This window comes from Gymnogyps californianus, chromosome 12 (genome assembly GCF_018139145.2).
Source record: "Gymnogyps californianus isolate 813 chromosome 12, ASM1813914v2, whole genome shotgun sequence".
Classification (NCBI taxonomy): domain Eukaryota; kingdom Metazoa; phylum Chordata; class Aves; order Accipitriformes; family Cathartidae; genus Gymnogyps; species Gymnogyps californianus.
In genome coordinates, this window is record NC_059482.1 from 3976876 (window position 1) to 3996320 (window position 19445).

At 40.3% G+C, this 19445-nt stretch overlaps 1 long non-coding RNA gene across 1 annotated transcript; it reads right to left on the reverse strand.

The window, feature by feature from the left end:
* Window positions 1-297: 297 nt before the first annotated feature.
* Window positions 298-19057, reverse strand: LOC127021287 (uncharacterized). Its single transcript, XR_007767191.1, has 3 exons — window positions 19005-19057; window positions 11272-11375; window positions 298-622 (listed from the first exon to the last, which is right to left on the reverse strand). It is a non-coding gene; the product is annotated as an uncharacterized LOC127021287 (long non-coding RNA).
* Window positions 19058-19445: the final 388 nt, after the last annotated feature.

The window sequence follows — 19445 nt, forward strand, 5'->3', positions numbered from 1 at the left end:
TGAAACTGATTTCCCTTCTGATCCCTTCCTACACACATTTCGTTGTTTCCTGTACTTATCCCTGAAATGTTGGTCCCACCTTGCTGTTTTCCTGTGCTTGCCTGACTGGTGAAGGGAGCCTGTCCGGGTATGTGCTAGGAGCTCAGGTCATATGAAAGATCTAACAAATCACAGCATGTGAAAAAGGGCAGGTAAGGTCCAAGCACCGGCTGAAGGATGAGGTTTAGTAAAATGTCTTTGATAAAAACACAAAACAGATAGCACAACAGTGAAAGTAAGTGCGTATTTCACTGCTCAGAGCAGACTGAAATCAAGATGTGGAAGAAAGTCTAGTAAATTTAGCTAATGTTGATTCAGCTGATGTCCCCAGGGTGATCCACTAGATCTGCTTTATCCTTCTGCAGTTTCCTCAGGCCATTGCCTCATCTTGGAGTCTTCATTAAAAACAAACCAAAAACAAACAAACCCACAAAACACCCCCAAAAAACCAAACAGGGTTCATCTGTACATATGTTTTAGTCTGTGCTCTGTGTATTGGTCCATGCTGAGCCTTCCTGGAGGTCACGCAGTTCCAGGAACTGCTGGTGTGTTTCAGGTACTGGCTGGAACTGGGAAGAACAAGCTGGAAATGTTCAGTTGAGATTCTCATTACCAAGTGTTTGGCAGAATTATGAGCATTCATTTTCCAAAGTCAGTGATAAATGCCAAGAAAATCTGAAGTTCTAGGACTGCCTATTAAAGTGCCTACAATGACCACATCACAGAGCATGTATGTATGCTAAACTATCTGGTTTAATCTAATACATATCTGATATATATCAACAAAAATATTTTTAAGTAGATGCTGTAAAACGTAAATGAAATTTACTAATTCCTCTCCTGCTTTATCCCTACAAAGGGATTTTTAAGTTTATAAACATACCATAATGTACCCAAGACACACTGTATATCAAGTGATACATAGCTAACTCAGATGAAACACAGAAAGCCTTTAAGAGCACACATAACAGCAATTGCTCATTTAGGATATCAGACCAAGAATAGTATCCATTTGAAACACCAAGAAGAATTTAGGTCAGGAGAACATAATTACCCAAGTTGGAGTTTGTCCAGGTTACCTGGATTACTACTGCTAAAAAAAGCAGAATGGGACCATCAGTGAGCACAAGTGATTAGGATCTGTGTTTAGCAAAAGCTTTTAAAGATACTAATGTGAATTAAGTATCCTGTTCCAACCAACTTTTGGTATGAGTTGTGTGTCCATTTCGTTAAAATCTCTCCTTTATGCTGGGGCATTCAGCTGCTGCTTTCTGCCTAGTCACAGCAGTAAATGTAATTTATTTTTCCCTAAAGTTTAAATGGAAAAAATTACATATCATTGAGGTCTTCCACATTATATAAATAAAAAAAAAGTACTGAATGCTAAACAACTGACAGCTAGATATCTCTTTTTGGGTTTTGTTTTTGGGCTCTATGTGGTCTCAGTCCTGCAAGGAACCTCCAGATTGAACAGGATTAAGGGCTCTCCTTCCTATGAGCCCTAAATTGGTATCTCCAGCTCTAAACCTATTACAAAGTCAATCAGTTCCCCCAAACCTACTGCAATATGCATCTGTAAAGCACGATATATTTCCAAATGTAGGTTAAGAGGGTAAACTGGGTAGCAGTCTTTGCACAACGGGTGATTTGGTAGAACATCCTTGTGCACAGTTCGTCTCTGTGCTCATGCCAGCTCGGGCAGGCTGACCTGCTTTATTATAATCTGTCACAAGCCAACACTTCTCTTTGCCTTCTGTGCACTTAGCTTTCAAAGAAATTAAAAATAACGAACCTCTCATTCCCAGAACAATAGTTATTGCTAAAGGAAACAGAGGCAGACTTGGACATGTTCAGGGTTGAGTAATTCCTAACAATTTTCCTTTCTGTGCTGGCCTGTCCCTTGCAGACCTATTTGCTGTATTTGCTGACTCACAAATCCTTCCATGTGGCAGACTTAAAAGACTTTATTATAAATACACTAATAATCTGAGCTGTCACTACTGCTAGCTGCTAAGCTCCTGCTTGGGGCACTGGTAATAATGAGTTCTTATATTCCTTTATTTTCCGTGAGGGAGAGCTAAACTGAATGGATTTGTTATCGGACATCTGCCCTATAGGATTCTACAGCTACTTATTCCTACTTCCACTTTCTGGGGAAGGGATGGATTGCCTTGGTTATTTTGCTTGCAGACAGGAAAAAAAGCAGCTAATGCTCCCTCCTTCGTCTGTGTGAATTGTGTTATTCAGCAAGAACTGTTGCAGTTACTTACTCTGGAGGGCTGTTGTACTTAACACAAGGGCCCAGGGAATACATATCTGTGACTCTGCAGCTTGTCAAGAAGCAGAGCAGTCATTTCTCCATGCCTTTTAACACGAGCAATGAGAACAGGGCTGTACAAGTTGCCTTGTGTCCTGGAAAGAGACCGCGACTTCAGTTCAGAAAGGAGACTGTAACTGGAGCTTTGCCATAAACAGTGGAAAAGGAAGTCAAGCTAAGCCTCTAGCTAGCAAAAGTTCATTACCAACTGTTACATCCGCAGGGCTTCACTGCCCACCCCTCAGCCTTTCTCTGCTCCTTCCAGCTCCTCAGCCTAGGGGCTGGCAGAGTAGAACAGCTCCCCCATTCATATTTTTATTCTGTGATGCTAATCAAGTAGGCTAATTATATATATGCCAGGGTTGACATTGCCAGGAATCATGAAATTAGAACCACGTCCCACCCCCTCACACTTCTCTTCTGTTCAGACCCGGAGTATTATTAATCCCCCAACACCAATTCAGTTTAATTCCATTCTTATAGTCATGGCAAACGCATGTGCAAATTAGACTTCTGCCACTAATTTGCACATGCACCTGAGTTTTGAACGTTACGCCTCTAGAGATCCCCTTGGGAAAATGGGTCAAAATTCAATGACAAAATATTCTGCCGCTACAAAGGACTGTTTCTGCGAAACCTCTGCTTTCTTTGAGAACATGTTGATTGTCATGTGTTAGCATGTAAAAAAGTCCCCAAAACATGAAATACTTTGATGTGGTTACATTACTCTGCTTTGGCTTTATGCCTAGGAAATATTTTGGGGTTTTGTACATCCAGTTCTCTTGTGCATTTTCATTCAGAAGTAATAGGATTGATACTGTAATTATTGCTAGATTGCTATGCCCTGCAAACATTTGCTGTGTTGTATGCTTGACACAGAGAGTGGGTAATCACTTGTGAAGTATTTCTGTGGGAGAGTCTTCATGCTGCACCAGTCATTTCATATGCACTGCAATTATTCATTGTCAGAAATACAATTTGAGAGACTACAGCTGCTCAGACCTGGTATCAAACCAAAAAGAAGATCTTCCCACAGTGGGCACCAAGGGCACTACTGAACCAACCTCACTATTTAACAAATATATTCATAAAACACAATCATATAAGATTGTATAATTAAATACTGTACAGTCTGTTCTTTAAAGCTCAATCAGACAATAACAATACAACCCCTCACATCACCTTTACTTTCTTTTAGTATTTAGCAATTCTTCAGATTGTTCCTATTCACTTTTGGCCATGCTGATCTGCTACTTCTGTTTAAAAAGAAAATAAAAATTTGAGATGTCTCTTTTCATTATATCAAGTAAGAGACAATCAAAGCCAGATTTGTCTGGAAGCTCACCGAGGCATGTTCTTTAGAGAACCGAAAAAGTCTTTTTGCCTGAATTTTCCCTATTTCCTGTTTCAACTGCTATGATCCAGGAAATCCCCCCACCCATACAGCTGGTTCCCCTTTCAGCCAAAGGATGCAAGCACAAATGTGTTGTTCTGTAAGTTGTGCACTCCACATCCATTCGTGTAAAATCTTGGATGGACTCAGAGGGAGTTGTTTCAGGAAATGGTCAGAATCAGCTGAGATAAATCAGGGAAACTCAGGTTCATACCTACAAAGGTCCTCCGGTTTCTGTCAATTGATAATCTTGTGGTAAATTCTAGGCAGGTAGCGGAAGGGTGAATTGTGTAACCATGGAGCCACTGATAACATCCAATGTGACTCAGAACAAATACAGTGGAAGTTTTTCTCAGAAGCAGAGAAAATATTAGCCACGTAGGAATTCCTTCTGTCCAGCAGGGGCAAGGACATGAAGGTCAGTGGGTTGAACAGAATTGCTTTTCACATTTTGATTTGGGAGAAGAAGATGGTTCTGAAGTGCATTCAGCATATAGAGAATAAAATACAGTGAGAGATGCCCCTGAGCTATTCTGCTTACATTGTGGGCAAGCAAAGGAATTCCCCAAATCTCCTGTTCATCACAAAGCTCATCCGATGAATGGAGCTTTGTGTAAACATGTTATTTGCATAAGTAGGATAAGGATAGAAAAATTAAAGGTGCGATTATGCCACTGTAAACAGATATCCAAGATGGGACCAAGCAAGCAGCTAGAGAGACAAAACCGTCACAGTCCAAGTAGTAGCCAAATAAATTCCCATCCATGGAAGCTCACAGTACTCTTCTAAGCTGAGGCTAGAGGTGTGCATGTAGCTAATGAGTAGTTGCTTCTGCAATCAAATTAGTAACCTTTCGGAGCAGGGTGTAAGGAACAGATGAGGCAATCATCTCTTACACCACTCCTACAAGATTTAACAGAGCTCATTCCCAGGGCCCTAAGATTTTGGCACGCAGAAAATGCACCAAAGCTTTTCTGGCTGTAGTAAGGGAGAGTGTTCCCAAACAGAGCAATGCAAGACCAGCAGTTATAGACCTCACCCCACCAAGATACTCTGGAACTGAAAAGAGCCACTGGACTGGGTGATTTCATTGCAAAGATCCTGCTGATCTGAGTAACCAGAAAACAAACACCTGATATTCCCACTGACTCCAAGAGCAGCTGCATTTGCTCAGCCTTGTGAAGCCAGGGAACAAAGGGCTCCCAGTACACAAAGGGTCCATGATAAAGCTGCTATAGGCTCATCTGCTCAGAAGTGATTTCTGCGATGGAGAAAATAAGAAAGAGGGAGAGGAAGAGAGACAAGCCCTTCAAGTGTGAGCCTTTTTGGGTTTTAGCATGAATCCTTTACAGTTTGTGATTGGGGTTGCCATAGCAATCCTGAGCCTTTCTCAATAAAGGTAGATCTGAAGCAACATACAAGTGGGCAGTGTTTGTACCCTCTCTGGTGCCTGCACATATTCGGAGCAGCCCTCCTGTAGCTGCCTGGGCACCTGCAACTGCCTGCAATACCACCAAGCAGATGCCTGCATCACAAACTTTGGGTAAGGATTAGTACAATTATTAGCACAACTAAAGAGTGCCTTTTAAACACAAATTCTTATTTCAAAGCCTGTTCCCAAGGCATGCTAAGCCATGTTCTTACTTTGGAGAGGGACAAGGAATGGAGGTTGCTGGGCACAGGCAGTCAGCAAAGCTGGGCCTTCAGAGCAGGTTTTCAGGGTCTCATGGAGTGGTCTGGCTGGGGAGATTCAGGGCACAGCAAACCTGGGATCTAGGCCTTCGCACAGTGAAATCAATGAACGTTTGAAGTTGCTTTCGGACAGCAGGACTGAATCTTGGAATGGGGGGAATACTAAACTGCTCCCTCCCACCCTGCAACACACCAAGGTTATGTCTGCAAGGTGCTGAGAACAACCAGCACCCATTTGCTTGCTAGAGCATACTTGGAATCCTAGAGGGGACCTTTAGGTCCCAGGATATATGGAGGGTGAGCACATTATCCTGCAGGCAAGTTTTTCTGAGGTCATATACAAAAGAAAACCTGTAAGCTTCGCACTGTTATAGATGAGAAAGAGATCCCGTAGCAACTTTTATTCTGCAACTTTCAAACAAACTTTTACAGCAGGGAGAAGGAGGGCACGGGAAGCAGGTGTAAAACCACAGCCATGACACTTCTCTCTCCAGGGTATTTGTGTTTTGCTCACATTTCTTGGCTCCCGGTTTCATTGTTATTTGTATGGGAGCTGAAGCCAACACTTCTGGAAGTCTTTCTGATCACTAGAGAAGGCACTAGCAGCTACAGTTCCAGCTCAGCACTGAAGAGAAGCAGCTGTATATTAAACCAAAAACAAAAAGGGTGAAAGCAGCCAGCTCCACAGAGCTGTGAGGCCCACTGGGATTGAGAGGAAAGGTTTGCAAGGGAGCTGGTATAGACCTATTCTTCTCAGGCAGGTTCTTTACTAGTCTGAGACCTGGCATTTATTAACACAGCCTTGTATGTCCCAGGGGTTACCCACTCTCTAAGAAAAGCTGGGATGGGGATGCAGGAAGGAGCCAGGTTATCCTAGTGCCTTTGGAGAACTTTGCAGTGCAGCTGGTTTTGGTGTGTAAGTTAGCGTTAACGTGCCAGGGTGGCAAACACATTGACTTGTTTCTTCTCAAATAGGGTTTTTGTATCTGATTTAGGCAGTGTGTTTTAAGTGGGGGTTCTCAACTCAGTGCTATTTGGAGAGGTTTTCCAGAGAACACATTTCTGAAGACATTCTGAAGAACTCCTGGGAGTTTAGTGACATTGCAGTAATAGTAAGATATTGGGTAACACAGCTGCAAGAACCAACCAAGCATGATCAGAACCATCTCTTTCACTGTGCCAGAAGAAGTATCTGTCTGACTGTTTTGAAGGAAGAGAACAGGCTATATTGGACAGAAAATAAAACCAAACCCAAGAAACCCCACAACCAAATTTTTTTTAAAAAGTAGATTTTCAGCCTAACCAGTTCCACAATTCAGGACACTGGATGGTCAACCAGAGAGTTGCATAAGCTGGCATTGCTGCTAAGACAAAAACACATGCCAAACTTCCTCTCTGGCCTTTGGCTAGTTACTAAATCTTTGACCCATCACAAGTCATGACAGGCCTCATGGAGGGTGAAATCCACAGCCCTTCATTCAGGCTTTGGTACTCAATTTCTATAAGAGCAACAAGATCTACTTCTAGGATACGAGTGTTAAAGAGGCAAATTATGATTGCTGTGAAAACTCAGTGCAACTGGGACTGGATTTTGTCTCTTTGTTCATCAAGTACTTGGGAAGTAGTGAAAATGTCAGAACTTTTCACGATGCTAGAAGGGGAAAGAGTTCACCTCTGTTAGCCAAAAACTCCGCAGTAATGTTGCTTGAGAAGTCAACACTGTGTGGCCATTCAGGAGGAGCTGCAAGAGAGCGAGGCTGAGTACTAGAACTTCTCCTAACACTTGAGACAATGTTGATCCTTTATGTGGATTGCAGAATATGTTTTCTTCTGTAGACTCACATGCATTTTTATTCTGTTACCATAGAGTTTACCCACTTTTGACTCCAAAGCCAAATAGCCTGTGTTGCTAAACCTCCAGCTACAACAAGCACAGCTTTTTTAACCGAGCTCTTGTTTGATGTTAACTCTGGTGTAGTGGCTTTTTAATAACCCCCTGGATTCAATATGCTTTGTGTTGCTGCATACTCTGGAAGGGCAGTTATTGTGCACATTATAGTGGGTACTGCATTAAACATCTGCTGTGTGAAATCAGCAAACTCTCCAGCTGAGCAAATTGCTGGGTGTTGTTGGGACTGTGCTTGGTGCTGTGGTCATTTACTTGACTAAAAAAAAATCCACCTCTCATGCAAGCCTTAACAAGGGACTCCTGTGTGTGCCAGCTGTCAGGATGGGAAAAGCACTATAATTGGAGTGATTAAAAGCTCACAATGGCAACAGACATGCTTCTCCATTTAAGGTGGAGTGAAACTCTCTTATAAAATAGTGACACAGCTGCTCTTGTAAAGCCTGCAAAATTTTATCAGTCATCTTTGCACCAGTATTTTTAATTCTGCAAAGCTCACCCCCACAAGTTGGCACCTACATAAACACTTCCAATAAATATTGGGGAACTGAAGCATAAAGGGGTCTGCTAACCTCCAAGTTGTACTATGGATCTGTGGTTTAAAAAGATCCTGCACTTTGATGTATTATTACAATAGTGGCAATTTTGGTACCTAATCAGTGAGGTGAACACAGGAGGGCTCTTATTACAAATAGTGCAGGAGCAGTGGTCTGGGAAGGAGAAATTTCTGCATGTATTTGATAGGTCTCAATAACGTCTCAGAGATAAGGATCCAGAATCTCAGTAGAAATTAGTGCCATCCAAAGCAATGGAATTACAGTTGATTTGAATTGACTACACCAGTGGGCTTTTGCAAATGAATCTTCCTTTTTGTCCCTCAAAGAGTTGACCCAAACAGTGTGGGCGTGCAGGACGTCTGAATATTATCTAGGTTTTCTGGAAAATAGTTTCACCTCTCCCAGGCATAAAGGAGACCTTGAAGAAAAACAAACAGTGCTGTCCTCTCTCTCTGAATGCCTTCTCTCCATGCACATTTCATGCTGGGTAAAAATAGCTTTAAACCCTGTGTTAAGTAAGCTTCTTATATTTGAAAAACCTGTTTCAAGTGGACAAAGGAGGCACAACCGAGACACCATAAAAAGGCCTTTGGTTTCAGTGTCTGCAACTTGAAATGCCATCCTGGTATCATTTTATGAGTCCAAGAGGGAACTAACTAACATTGAGACACTGATTGCAAAGAGCAGAGTAAGCATGAATACGGAGATGTGTGGAAACAGGGTGTGGCTGTCTAGTTCTCCTTTTTACATTTCTCTCTCAAGATCAGACTAAGTTCCTTTTCAAGCCTAACTGGAAGGCCTGCAAAAAATTACTCACAGGGAAAAGACAAAGGTCTATTCTGCATATCTCAGCAATACATCAGGAAAAGATAGTAAACTTACAAGTTGGTCAAGATCTTGGCTACAGAATAATCATCTGCAATCAGGCCATTTCCATAGCTTATAATTTTGAAACTCTCTCACAAATATTAAAGTATTTCTAGAGACATGCACTTTGCTTATTTCTGCTGTAATTATTTCTGAGCTATAGTTCAAAGGAAAGTTGAGGAAAGTCAGAGAACAGGATATGAAATTGCTTGGTGCATTTTTAAACTGTAGTGCATGAAGCACTAGAGGTCTGTAGATTACTCCAAAGGGACTGAGAAGGGAACTAAGAAAAGCAAGCCCATTGTCTTGCTAAATTTATTAATCAAGGGTCCACAAACAAAAGTGGTGGGAAAAAAAAAAAGCTAAGCAAGATATTCAGAGACCTCATTCTATTGCCCAGTTCTACTAGTCTGCTCCTAGCTGCCTACAACATTTCAGGCAAGCTTGTTCACTTCAGTATGCCTCAGTTTCCCCTCAGACACCCCCCAGAAGAAAAAGTCAGAAGGCTAATCATCTCTGGCAATTATCCACACTACAATCACCTTGGAGGATTAAGGCCTGAGTACTGAAAATTTATGTTTGCAGAACTAGAAACTAAAGCATTCTTATTCTTTCTTATTAAATATTACTATTCCCCTAAGAACCCTTTTGACCAAAACCAGAGTGTCTGTGGGAATTTCTGAGGTAGAAGCAGGACGGGTAGCTAGCTGATGGAGGGGACTCATAACCATCCTAGAGCAAGCCATTCCCACATCTGAATCAGTGCCTTTCGTGATGGGGTCCACCTTAAAAGTGGAGAAGTCTGTTGGATCCCTCACCATACCCACTTAATTCTAGGTACTACAGCTTGTGGAGGCCATGTTCCACCACTGGCCATGAATACCAAAGTCTAGAAAGGAGAAGAAAAGTTGGAAATAGTAGCCAGAATTACATCTACATTTTCCCAGTTTCTAATGTATGGAACAAGCAAAAGTATTTCACTTTAGCAGATAAGATCTTAAAAATATAGACGTGCAGGAAACAAAGAGCAGATACTGTATAGAGACATGAGAATGAGACAGAAGAATTCTTACTGGACAAAGAAAGAACTTGGTGCAGAAACTGGTCTCAAAGGACTGCAGAAGGGAATCAGTGCTCCAAAACCAGGGTTTTACGAGACAGGGGTTTATGACCTTTCAAGATACTGCTTCATTTGAGGGAGCAAGTCTGTGTTAGCAATACCAAAGAAATCCCTAGTCGGATCCATAACCCACCGAGTCCAGGACTCAATGAGTATCTCAGTCTGACAGTCCCTTACCAAACTTAAAGCAAAAGTCAAGCCACAATGAATTCACACAATCTATTTCTGAGAAGAGATGCTCCCAGACCCCACTCACAGCATCACATGCACTTGGCATCGTTACAAATAGAGTCACAGCCCAAAAGAGCAGGAAGCTAGATGAAAATAAGGTGGGTTGACAGAGTTTACATGTACTCTCTTCACAAATCAGAAAGCGCTTCCCTAGATAGCGCTGCACCTTCCTACCAAACAACCCTTCTTAGATTGATCTGAGGGTTGTGCTTCCTTTTTGCGAGTGACTGGCCTCTTGGTCAGACCTTAACACAGCTTTCAGAAGAGCTGCAGTATTTTTTCCCTGTTCAGTACAGAGAGCCCAGCCAACATCATGAACATGTCCCTCAGACTGGATTTATGTGGCTAAAGACTTCACATCATGTCACCAGCTCATGGTAATACCACCCTTTTCTTCCTCATAGGTGCCCAGGAGGCCACAATGTGAACCTGTCAGGAGGCTGATCTGGCTTTAAAATCAGGTGATTTTTAAGCTGGATCAGTTCCCTGATCCACTTTGCTGTATAACAAATTCCTTTGACAAAACTGAGGGCAGGACAAAAGCAGGAACAAGTGAAAATGGAAAAAGAAACTAGAGGGCAGGAATACAGTAATCCAGTATTACCACTGAATAAAGTCATTCAAGTCATAAAATCACTACAGAAATCACATTACTGTGCCTTAGGCAGAATTAGGTATTAATACTGATGATAGGTAGTTGTGGAAAGCTGCTTGTGTCCTCAGCCTCAGAAGACTTCAGCTTGAGAAACCCCCACTTGAGAGCTACTGAATGCCTTGAACCGGAATGCACACATGCAGCCATTCCTTCTGAACGTGACAATGTTTAGAACATCTTAACTATGTATGTAAAGCCCCTTAACTAAGATTTTTACATCCCAGCCTGATGCACAAGATGTGTGTTAGCTCTCAAAACTCTCAGGTAGGGATTTTAGAGAGGTCAATGTTTTTCTTAATTCCTCCTCTTTCTCCTAAAGAGTTTAATGAGGAAATATCTTAGAAATCCTGGAAAAGGATAGGCCTCCTGTGCCTATTGAGTAATAAGTCACAGGCCAAGTCCGCCAGTTTGTTAGTACACGGAGAGGGATTTCTGCTCCTGTCGTGCAGTCTGAGAGTAAGTCATAAGGAATTATGGCTAATTTAACAACATACCTGAATAAGCCAGAAGCAAGCACTGCAAAACTGTCAAAACTGTAGATCTTCCTTGAATTTTCTCTAGAACTTCCCATGGGAGATTTTGCCAGCATGGAAGAATCCTTTGAAGAAAAGGAACAAATGTGCGAGTCACTTAAAAATCTCTCCTCTTACACAAAGAGCTGAATTACTCACCCACTCTAGTGGGGACAGGTATTAGGCTGAAAACCATAACTCTAATGCTTCGGTATGTTAGTGTCTCAGAAGACAATTTGTTCATGTTATCCAGGCAGGCTGGAAATTGCTAGAGACCAGGGAAGCTGCCCATGCAACGCTTTACAGGACCTAAAACTGGAAGCAAGGGAAGTACGACATTGCTAAAGAGGGAGAACTGAAGGGGGGAAAACCCCACTTCCAGTCTTCATTTATTTCAAAATAGACATATATTCAGCAGGATTATAACCCAGGATTATGACAGCTTTATAAAATAGATGGGACATGCCTCTTCCCTACAAAAATCAGCAATGATACTGAGCAAGTGAAGCCAGCTGAAGGTTATTAAAGTATTCAGCACATCATCACATAGCTGGTGACAAGCTGTACCTTTACATGAGATAGTAGCTCCTCAGGGTGCTGCATGTTGCTTTAGGGATGCCAGCCTGCCTAGAACTGATTAAGTAATGGACCAGCTCTGTATGACCCAGACATGCCTACAATTACTAAAACGTACTATCTTCTTGGGAAAACCAAAGAGTTTAAGGACACCTGTGTTAAGGGGAAAAAGAGGGAATTTACAATCAGGGAATTACAATCAGGGCATGATTCTTGGGCTCAATGCAAGAATTACTAGGTGAAACTTTGTGGCCTCCGTTATGTAAGAGGCAGGTTAAAGCATTATGATGGTCTCATTGGCTTAAAAAAAATTAATGCACTGTAGGGCAAACGAGGAAATAGACTTCTGAGTGAAAACACAAAAAAGAGCACTAAACAGATTCAACAACTGTCACATTCAAGGTAATGCAAACAGACAACACAGGCAGTGTTTCCACACACTACACTGATGCTTTCCTAAAAAGAGAACTGTAAGTTCTCTCCCTCAGACTAAACAGGACACAAGAACTGATTAGGACTTCAGCTGCACATCATGCACAGTAGAAAGATTATACTGGTGAATGCACTTTGTACCAATTTCAAAACCACCGTATAAGACATAGATTGCTCATCTAATTTCGTTGGCAATTTCTTTTCTCACATATTAACAGATCCTTCGTATAAGCTTTTAAACATTGCTTTCAGTGGGCATTTCACCTTCAAAAGCACATGGCACCAGGTCTTTAAGAATTAGTGGGATGATGTGTACACTACAGCAATGAAAAGGCAGCCAAACAAAATGATAGGATGCAGAAAATTTAGCACAGGAAAATGTAGACTGAACAAGAAGTTCCTAGAAAAAGTATTTGATACGCCATCATTTAACATTTAAATCACCAGCCTTTCTATTTATTCCTAATGCATATCATAATGGGGAAAACATTTTGACCTTTCCCTCCCCACTAACAATTGCTGGTGGGGGTTTCTCAGCTTTGAAAATTTTATCCCCAGAGTTGTCACGTATCTGCTCTCATTTTATACAAGTATTTTACTAGAGATAGTCAGAGAAAGCTAGTTTCCAACCTTGATTTTCACCTTTTGCATTTAAATGCATAACTAAGAACATGCCAGGTATTAGTTAGTTCTAGAAGCTATCCAATCAAGAAATCTAAATACTGTGGTATTTGAGAAACTGCCACACTGTCAGTTTATATGTCCATTACTCCCAATAAGCACAGCCTACCAGCAAGCTGGGATTTATTTATTCCAGAAATTTATAAATAATTTCCAACAACAAATCCATCTGAGAATTCTGCAATTTGTCAGCAAACAAAAGAAATGGCAGAATTTCTCAGATAAATTAGTTTTAATGAATTATTCACCAAAGCTTCCTGCATAATGAAGTAGAAAACAATCCTACATTGACAGACAGAACTAGGATAACAATCTAACAGATATTTTTCTTTTTTTGTTTCTAGAAAATGACAAAGACAAGAAACATCCATATTTGTATTCTTCATCACTGCCTTTAGCACCACTATGACCCAAAGCAGATTTAACACACGATGAAATATTTACTGACATGGCATTACATCACAGATTTTTACTTTTTTTTCTAATAAAGCAAAAAGCAGTTCTTACAAATTTAAAGACAAATTACAACAAAACATCTCTAAAATCTTTAAAAGACATTGTCACAGACTAGTTTGCCAACAGAGCATTCCTCCTAGCAGTCTTACCCCAGGGCCTATTCAAAGCCAATCAATCACTCTCTACCCTCATCCTCATCATTTCCTTTTAAGCAATAGCTGGAAATAGCCCCATCTGCTTTAAAAATCAAAGAGCAGCAGCTGGCGATCAGTCCTCTTTATAGAAGTCTGTGAGACTTAAGGATATTGTCCTGAGCAACTCAGTCAAAATTAATTATAACCTAGATGGAATTAATTAGAGGCTATCTTTATTTCATCTCCATTGTTGTGCAGACAATTGTTTAGCTACTCCTCACATGACTTGGTAATTACAGTAAGATGAAACCACTTAAAATGAAATGTCTTGAATGGGCTTTGATTTAGATTTACAAGAGTGTTTTTGTGGAGGTGTGGGGAGAAAGAATGCTGTTTGTTAAATATATAGCAGATCCACATGCACACAGACACACACAAAAAGATTTGTCAGTTCTTGTTATCACTCAGTTGTGGCATCAAAACAGAAAAGTTACTTCAGAACAACGCATTTCAGCAAATGTACATGACAAACACAAACAGCTGGTTATACAGTTGGAAGAACACAGGCCCATAACCATATGGGTGGTATAAATGACCAGGACTTCAATATGACTCAGATCATTCATATGGCTGAGGACTTGGTGTCTCTGTTCTGAAATTAATCCATCAACACAGCAAAGAAAAAAGAAGAGTATATCTATCCAATGTATAAGTATACACAGCTATAATGGCATGCACAAGTGTGTAGATATGTGCTTATAACATGTAAATTTATTTTCCAGACACATTCACATACATCTTCTAACTAACTGGATAGCATGCTTTTTTTTCTTTTCTGCCAGTAGGCATTCATTTGTTATTTATTAGGTGTTCTTATAACATGATGATCAGATGTTAAAATGCTTTGCAGCTGGATGTGAGAAAGGTGCTGGTAATTTGCCATACTTAGTGAGAAGATGTCTTAAAGTTAGAGGAAAATCCAGTCGTATATTCAGAAGTGGCTTTTTTTGCTAATTAAAAAGAAAAAAAAGACTAGCTAGGAGCAAGTTGTCTCTATCACAGAGAAACTTTGATGGAATTCTGTTGTGAGATTCAGAAGATTTTAAATTCAGGAAACCTTCCCCTTGTATTTGAAGGTGTAACAAACCTCCTGAAATCTGTCACATGTGAGGAACGAATAGTTTTATCTTGCACTGTGGCAGTGAGTTCCTCTAGGCACTTTAATACCGATCCAGATCAAATGGCTCTAATCAGCATTTCCACAACCTACTGTCAAGGCAGGCATGTGCCTACAAGTGATGCAGACGCTTCCCAGACTGGTGGATTGCAGAGACAGCTAAAAGGAAAGAGTCTCATCAGGACTGAAAAGAGACAGTGGTAGTTTTCTATTTGGTTAGCAACCACTGCTCTCATTACTAACATCTTTGATTGAATTACAGGAATCAGATTCTCTAGTTTGATAGTATAAAAAACATTTGAGAACAGCAAAAAAAACCCACCTTGCATTTAAGAGAGAGGAAAACCCACCCATCTAGTCATAATCTATTGAAGTGACTTCTCCCTATAAACACAGAAAAGCTAAATTGTTCTAAAGTAATAATGTCTCTTGTACATGGGCTTGTGGGAGGCTAAATGGAAGATGACTCTCCCACTGGACACAAGTGCTTCATGCTTCCAGGAGTAATAAATAAAGTATCCCTTGTTGTAACTGGCAAATGCATGCTTGGCACTCCTGGGAATTAAGCTAAACTGAGTCTATAGCACAAAAGTGAAGGTGGAGCTGAATGCTTAATTTATGTGGTGCCTGCTACTAGGAAGACCCAGAGACCCTAGGTCATGAAGACACTATTTTTAGAGAGTGAAATCCTATGAAATTATCATGAGTTTCAGATGTATAATACATGAGGGGGCAGGGAGGTCCAGGCTGAGTCTGGCTTTTCTTACACGTAGTGGTTCATGACAGAATTTTTGCCTCATCAGTCATGTGGCAACCTCAAGAGAAGGAAGGAAACAGCAAAGAAAATCGGTTCTTCTTGATAGCAGCAAACTGTTCTAAGTGGTCAGCTTTCTCCTTTCTGAAGAACTCACACACAGGAGCGATATGTTCGGAAAGTAAAAGATCAGCTAGTTTTCGGGACAGGTTATAGTTACAGGCTGAGGCATTTCAGTGGGAGCCCTCCAAGGCATTCCAGATTAATCCAAAACTTTTCTGAGAGCAATTCAAGTTAAAATGAACTCTCTGCACCAGTGCAGCCATCTCTGGTACTACACTACTGATTTTCACACGGATGTACAGAGTTATACGTAGTATTATGACTTTGTGTACTAAAATGTTGCCAGTTATACAAGACAAACACAAAATGTTCAGAAAAATGTTAAATTGAAAAAATTACACGACTTTCTTATGGTTGTCACAGGTATGCAGGAACAACTAACTGTAGCAGTAAATGAAATAAAATGTGAAGATGCATAATTTCCTTGGACCCTAACAATCCTGTGACAATCTGACTTGATTTCAAAAGACAGATTTTTCCCTTTTTTATCCTCTGGACAACAATTACTGCTTACTGAGTTGCTTCCCAGAAACACTGCAGTAAAATATTAAAACTACTGTAAGCAATTACATTATGTTCAGTAGAGCACAGAAAAACTTCATTTTAAAAATCAATTTTTAATAACATTTATTTAATAAATTTATAAATTAATAAAATGATTTAATAAAATGAAATATATGTGTTTTTAAAAATTACATCTTCCCATTATGTAACTGGTTTAATGAATAGGAATCTTAGTCTAAATCCAAACTGGCCACAAAAGGTTCTCCATAAATTAGCAAAAAATCCGTGATTTATTTATGTGTGCAAAATCCTAAATATTTCACACACCATTGTTCAAAGGTATCTTTCTGATACAAGTCTCATTTTAATCCTAACAGCGTAAGACAGACTATTTACAGTTCTTCCTGCTCTAGAAGAGGATTTAAAAACCTTGTGTCCCAACCAGCCACCCTATAATTTCCCACATTTAATTAGAAAATAGATGAGATCAGTTTATTTAAACTGGTACTTGAAGTAAGCAATTAAGTGCTTCACTTAATAGGACTATGTGCTGTAAATCTGGCCTTTCATTACGTGTACAGTTCCTAGCACAATGGTTTCTAGTACCAGACAGACGCTTGCAAGCATTGCTTTAATAAAAATATGCTATTTAAGAATATTGTGATGTATTTCCACTGCCTCTGGGGGACTTACACTAATACAGCCTATTATTTGTCCTTATTACATAGAACTAAGTATGCAATTAATTGGCAATCTGTAGTGGATTATGGAAACATTCCAGATGGATGGGGATTTATCACAGTATTTTTCAGCAGCAGCTACTGTAATTTCCTAAGTTTGGGACACTGAATTTACAAGAATTTATTTCTTTGTCAGGCAGGTCTTCTGAGTGAGAATTTCCATTTCCTTTTACATCAGAGGCAACAGCGCAAGATGTAGCACAAAGCATCTGTGAGATAACACAATATTGCTACAGCAGACATGTCTTTGTGATTAGACACACAATAGGATGTGTGGGCTGAACGCTCCCTCAAGAAATGAAAATGCAATCAATTGACTTAGTTAATACTTTGCTCTGTGGGAAAAACTCCATCAGACAGTCTGGAGTTTCATTAATCTGTGGCATTGCATGAGCTGCGGCAGCCTAAGCAAAAGAAAGCTGCTTGGTGTTTTATTCTCCCCTCTGCCAACCCTCCTTAGCAATTTGGGGGCAGGGGGGAGTTGTTAACCTTTCTAGCCTTGCCCTCCAGTGCCACTGTGGTTAGGTAATGCAGAACAAAACTGGGCTGACATATCTGGAGCTGTGTCACAGATGGCTCTGCTGTCACTGAGTCCTGTGGCCGTCAGGAGGGAAAGCTCTCCTGGAAGCTGAATCCAGACAACATCCAGAGAAGGCCAGCAGACCTTGGCAATCCATCACAGCCTAGGGCAGGCGTTTTGAACACACCACTCTCTCAGGGACTGTTCTTTAAGACATTCAAATAAGATGTTATTGTTGTGCACAAAGCTTGTCAATGTAGTCATCTTCTTTAGGGAGACAGAAGGAAAATGTGTGGAGACCAACTTCTGCTCTTGATTTTTTCAGCCATTTTGAAACTACCAGAACATGAGCTCCTGTTACAACGCACAGTGTCTGTGCATCAAACAGAGGGAGAGACCATAGGAATAACCCCTCCCGTTGTATCACTGTATCATGCCCCAATGCCTAATTTGGGGCAAATTCATACAGTTCCTCTTCTACAGTGGCAGTAAGTATCACTGTTCATTAGACTACCTAAGCTGGTGTAAATAAAAAGTCACCTTCAAATAGCGCTCATGTTATATAGCAGCTCTTATTCCATGGTTTCAAGACTTCTGTTTTTTCCCCTCAGCATAAATACACACGAAAGTTACTAAAATGCATGGATGAGAGTTATATTCTTGTTTGTCTAGGTATACAGTTCCCTAACAGTGAATAGCTTACTGCTTTTTCTATACACTCAGCAAGTATCAAAATTCTTGTAAAGGTTTATAAATGCATATTTGCATAGACCACAGTTCAGCCAAGTAACCTAATACTCATGTGAACTACATGCCCTGCTTTAGGAATTTTCACTTTAATGTAACTTAAGATATGCATCTGACTGTAAAATAAAATATCTTTTTATTCTTCCAGCTATACCTAAGCCTTCTGCTGATTCCCCCTCCTCTTTGGCACTTGCCACTCTCATTTATTTTCAGATTGATAATTGCCCCCTTTACATTTCCATCAACAGACCCACACACATCCAGTGAATCTCCAAATTGCTTTTGCCATGTGTTAGCATTAATAATTAATGAAACCAGCTGATGGTTCCAAGTGACCCATTATCATGTCAGGGCAGAGATGAACCAGAGAGAAGATAGGATTCATTTCTGAACCTCCAATTTCAGTATCAAAGTTCAAAATCAAAATACCATCAGCAACATGAACCTATTTCTCTCAAGACATCTATTTTTTCTGAGAGGTGGCCAGAACAGTCCCACAGCCTGAAAAGCAGATATTACCATGCTCAGGGCTTTTTAAACATAAACTATTGTGTTCTCCTCCAGTGTGTGACGTTTCTCAGGGCTTTTCTGACATTTAAGTATCATCCAGGCATTTAATAATAATCAAGAAGAGAAAAAGAATGGGAAAGGGAAACATACATTAGCATAAAAGATTAAGGGAAATGAATATGTATAGGACACAAAAAAGAATAAAATGCTGGTATACAATGGGATGCCACAGAGCAGAGTGGGAGGGCTTCTGTTCATTAGTGTTGATATAATGGATTTAAATAAAATTGAATAAAATCCAATTTAAATGCTAGAATAAAAAGCCTTGAATGACCAGCTAGGGAACAGAATGGGTTTCTACCTCTCAGAGGTCAGATCAATGGTTGACCGACAACAGCTGCAGATGGTCTGACAGCAGAAGCCTGCAAAAATAAAAAATTACAGGGTTAGATCAAGTCTGCTGGTTCTTTTTAACCCCATTCTTTGCTGTTCTTCTAACATAAGAGTTGTCCTCTAGCACAAACAAAAGTACCTATCACAGATGTCTTAACAGAGTTGGTATCTTATTAATTTTTATCATGTCTCAAATTATGTTAGCTTCTATATGCGTGATCCTAAGACAGTACTATTCAATTTTACAAGAATAATTGATACTTCAGCAACCAGACAGTAAATTCTCCTGCTGAGAAAAAGCAAACAAACAAATAAATGACAGGTCATAAATTTATTCCAAGTCATGAGAAAAGCTTTACTGGAGATAGCACTGCAGAGCTTATTATCAGCCTGCTGTTAATGTAGGGCT